At 41.6% G+C, this 5006-nt stretch overlaps 1 pseudogene; it reads right to left on the reverse strand.

Annotated features, from left to right (window-relative positions):
- Positions 1 to 2846: 2846 nt before the first annotated feature.
- On the reverse strand, positions 2847 to 4183 carry LOC146821934 (tyrosyl-DNA phosphodiesterase 2-like; annotated as a pseudogene).
- Positions 4184 to 5006: the final 823 nt, after the last annotated feature.

Consider the following 5006-nt stretch of genomic DNA (forward strand, 5'->3'; position numbering starts at 1 on the left):
GCAGAAGCGCAATTGCGCACACACAGATCTGCAATGGCAGGCTGGACACATGTTTCCAACCACCTTAGGGAGAAGTGCTCTCAATGCCAAGCTGGACACACCTTTAAGCACATCATTGGTGCAAGAGCACAGACCGGCCTGCAATGGCAGGTTGGACACATGTACAGGGACATCATTTGTGCAAGTGTGCAGACTGACCTGCAATGGCATGCTGGACACATGTTTTAAAACATCAAGGGTGCAAGTGCACACACTGGCCTGCGATGCCAGGCTGGACACATGTTTAAGCGCATCATGGGTGCAAGTGTGCAGACCGGCCTGCAATGGCAGGCTGGACATATGTTTAAGCATGTTATTACTGTCGGCGCGCACACCGGCCTGCAATGGCAGGCTGTGAGCTGTTTTACAAACAACAGGTAAGCACCAATTCCTAACATTGGTAGAAAGAGTGCGTGCACCTTAAAACTGCAGTTACAGTGGGAAAGTACCCCAAGCCCTAGGGCCACAACAAGACTATCAGCAAAGCTTGGGAGTCGATCCTCTAGGTAGGGATAACCCACATCGGGGTTCTTCCCTACCCGGGCAGCAAACACGCAGGTGTACCTACCCAGTCACTCGCCTACCCAGAGCTTCGCCCCACAGGACTTACCATAGGTCCACTCTGGTGCTAGTGAAAGGGCCCCCTCAGGTTTGGCTAATGAGTAAGAAAGGCCAACCTGAGCATGATACATGTTTGACAGGCTTTTCCGGTGGGTGGCACAATCAGGGCAGGATCCCACTACTAGCGAGTGCAATACCCTCCCCCCCCCCCCCCCTTTTACCTTACCTTTTTTACAGGGCGCTCACAGGTGCGACACCTTAACCAAACAAGTAAGCAACCGTTCCTGGCATGTGTAGGAAGGGCACGCGCACTTTCCCACTAGAGTACAGTGGGAAAGTGTACAGAGTCCTAAGGTCATGAAAAGAGAGTCCGCAAAAACCAGGACAAAAATTAAAACGTTTTAGGGAAATGATACTAAGAAGGACCATGTCCAACAGGTACACATTGATTTAATTTCTTTTACTTTGTTAAATATAGATTTCCTATATATAATATCTTATTTAGATTGGCTTCACAGTTCCTTGCCTTTTTCATATGCCCAACTATCTGTTTGTTATGATTTTACTTGGTGACATCTGCTTCCATGTGATCAATCACTTTAGGAAGAAGAGCACTGTTTTGACAGTGTTATCATTAGCCATGGACTGATATGACTCACACACCTTTCTCAAAAAATCCTTGAAAGGGCTTACTGTGCTAGTTGTCTAAGTGTACCTTGTTTTACCAGTGCTTGCACGCTACTAATGAAGTGCTCATGAACAGTATGCTTTTATAATAGTAAAATATGTTCATTTAGATCAACAAAAGAATACATTGGCTGTACGTACACATAATACACAGATGCAAATCATGCAACAATCATGCAACAATACATTTAAAAAAAAAGTCAAGAATACATTCCATAATAAATACAGAAGCCTTTTAAAACTATTAAACAGTAAACATATTCAAGCAATACACTAGGGGGCGATTCACAAAGGGCCATGGCCTCCTCCATGGGTGCAGAGGCCCTTTGTGAATTTGGCCCAAAGACTTTTCTTTTAAAGAACTAAGAGAAACCCTTCTTCTATAAATTGGACTCAACCTGCAAAATATGTGTCTCTCTCGGCTACATCAAGCCTTGAATGTAAAATTTGAAACAGCAATTGGGACTATTCTGCCTCGAAGATGTGGAAAACACCAAAGCCCTCTTTAAGGATAAGATCTGCGCTCTCACTGTAAGGGACATGTAAACAAAACATGTAATTTAGTTTTCCTCTGATCCCCAGAATATGAAAATATGTTGGAGGTCCTCACTGGTGGTCATGGTCAATGGTAGGGTATCATATGGGTAAGAGACCTCCAACATCCATGCCCCATGTTCCAGGCACCGTGTGGTGCCTGGCACACTGTGAAGGGATGTTTATAAACATGCCTTTTGCCATCGGGGCTTGTGCTGCAGTCCTTTTTCCAGGCCACAGCACAAGCCTCAATGTCAAAAGGCATGTAGGCGGTCGGATCATAATTTAGTGGGCTGGACCGCTGACTACCTGTTGGCCGGTCCCGTTCCCGCAACGATGACGGTCGGACCTTTGTCTGACCGCCATCGTAATCAGTCCTTGTCTGTTTTATTTGTATGTAGTATGTAGTACATTTAATTTAAACAATTTTGTTTAATTAGTTTCATTTTGTAAATGTTTTAATAAAAGTTTAGAAAATTAATTTAACTACTTTAAAATTACATTTGTTATTGACTTATAAATTAATTTTGTAATTATTTAATAATTACGCTTTAACCACTTTGATGATTTTTACTGGTTTGCCTTGAAATATACAACAATATTTTAATCACACCATCTTGTCCCATGCTTAACACCAAGAGCTTTATTATAAAAAATGGTATAAGGCAACTAACTTCCTTTATAAAATGTGGTGTGATTTTTTCACCCAAAGGTGGCAGAGAAGGAACAAGTTAGCTATAAAAACGTAATTGCACCACAGAACTGTTTCCATTTGCATTTATTCATTGTGTCTATAATATCATAACCATCAAAGCAATAAAACAGTTTGATGTTACAAGGCATCAGAAGAGCTAATTAATTATTCAATCGGGGATTTGTGATATAATTTTTTTTAAACCAAAAATGCACATTTCACAAGGAAATAAAGTTAGAGGACATTCATTTACATAAAAATAAAATGCAAGTGCAGAATTTTGATAAATGTCATGTTTAAAACAGAATAAGTACAGTGTTTAAACTTTCAATTACAAAATCACATCAAATACACACAGCAGACCTCAGTGGTCACTGGGGAATCACCCACAGTCCAATTTCTCTAATCCAAGTAGGTCCAATGTACGTGGGATACTATGGCCTCCATCCTTTAATGTTCTTCCTCTAACGCTCTGAAGAATATGTGATCAAACCTCAGTCTGCAGGTATAACGAGCTCTCAAGTTATTATTAATGTTTCTGTCCCTCGTGTAACGACACTGCTCAGGTTTACCTAAGCACTCCCAAATGTCCAAAATGTTACTTGGAAGGCCTCTGTAATGTTCCTTCTTGTTACAATTTCTAGGCAATGTATGTTATTCTAGATTGGAATGTGGTCAGGGTAGATCGGTGCTGGACTAGGAGATGCAAGGACGTGTTCCCTTTGGCTCCAGACAACAAAGAAGTTGTACACTTGGAAGTTGTGTTTGTCATGTGTACACAGCAGCCTCCTATTTTAGATACCTCTGGATCTCTGGGATTGTTATCCCCAGCAAATATGACTGTTGAAGACTCTGGAGCTTCATTTATTTTCTTTAAGACAATGTTGAGTTGGTTTAAGCGTGCCTTAGCATGTTCCTTTGTGCTCTCCACATGAGACGTCATAAGGCACAGGTTGTTACAAGATACCTTTGTATGAACCGTAGGGAGTTTGCTCATCATGGATAATGAATGGAAAGGAGTTATTTCTTGACTGATCAACTTAACCTTAGATTTTTTCAACATAATGGCAATAAAATAGCCATGTTTGTTACCTGGAATGATGGTGTAGCTGATTGCTCTCTTCTCCAGGTGGGCAAGGGGATGAGGAAATACTTCCTACAGAAAAACGACATCTGGGCTGTATAATGGCAATTTGGAGCAGAGACAACAAGCGCCTTCTTGTAGGTTTGACTCATCCAGGCCATCAATATTCCACGTGAGAAAAATAAGTCCACTGTTATCCTCCTGCTGTGCATCATTTATACTGCTGTTGGGAATAACTGCATGAGCATCAGCTGTCAAATCGATGAAGGTTTCTACAGCTGATGGAGGAGGCTTGTGCACTTCTGGTTTCTTGGGCACTTCTTGGTAGGAGGGCTATCACCACCAGGATCACGATATTGTTCCACCAAGGGCTAAAAGAAATAATTCAGTGGTCTTTCCATGTACCAATCGTTCTCGGCCAGGTAACACTGAGTCGCAGCGGGGTCACAGCTTGTGATAGCTGCAAACTCATCACACTGCTGTGCTTGGTTCTTGATCTAAAGGCTCTCTGCAGCCTCCTCGTCCATACCCTCAAGCGCAAAGACGCCACCATCATCCTTCACAGCCAAACTCTCCTCAGACATCGCCTAAAGCTGCACACAAGCTCAGGAGAAACTCTACAGGAAACAGCCAAGGCCTCACCTCTGGCTGCTGGTAAACTTCAGGAAGACAAAGACTCTCTAATAATTAAATATCATTTGTTTAAAATAGTAGCCTTTAAATTAGTAGTGTAGTTATTTAACAATTATATATAAGTTGTTTAAAATGGCAACCTTTAAAATAATAGTGTAGTTATTTACTAATTATATATAATTTGTTTAAAATGTTAACAATAAAATCAATAGATCTATATATATAATATTAATTTGACATTGTAATATTAGTTGGGCCTAGTGCCAGAACACTCTAGCAATAGCTGTGCGCTCTACAAATTCCAATTATCATTCTTTCATTCATTATTAGTTACTGTGATGTGTCATTTTATTTCCCTGCCAACATTGGTTTATATGAGAGTGTGTTGCAAAACCTGAGAGGCCATGTGTGGTGCTTGTCTTACTCTAAGGCTTGACAGGAGTACATTTGCACCTTATTTGGCATCATTAGAGTTGTAGTAACTTTAGAAGTGTAGTTTGTGAATAGTTGTGGCCTTACTCTTTCGTGGGTGTGTTTGCATTCGCAAGTCCTTCCATAAACCCCTACTTACAATTCCTTAAACCTCCACATTTTCCAGCCACTTCCCCTTGTCCCTCTTACATTTACTACTAAACATACATGTGTAGAGGTCTCCACGTGGGTCCTGGGCTCCCTGTGCCACTGGAATCAAGCTATTCTGGCTGAAGAGCGGTGAAACCCCGAAACCGGTCCTAGGATGCTTGTTTCCGGTCCAGGGAGGACCTGGCTTGGCAG

The sequence above is a fragment of the Triturus cristatus genome, chromosome 6, assembly GCF_964204655.1.
Source record: "Triturus cristatus chromosome 6, aTriCri1.1, whole genome shotgun sequence".
Taxonomy (NCBI): domain Eukaryota; kingdom Metazoa; phylum Chordata; class Amphibia; order Caudata; family Salamandridae; genus Triturus; species Triturus cristatus.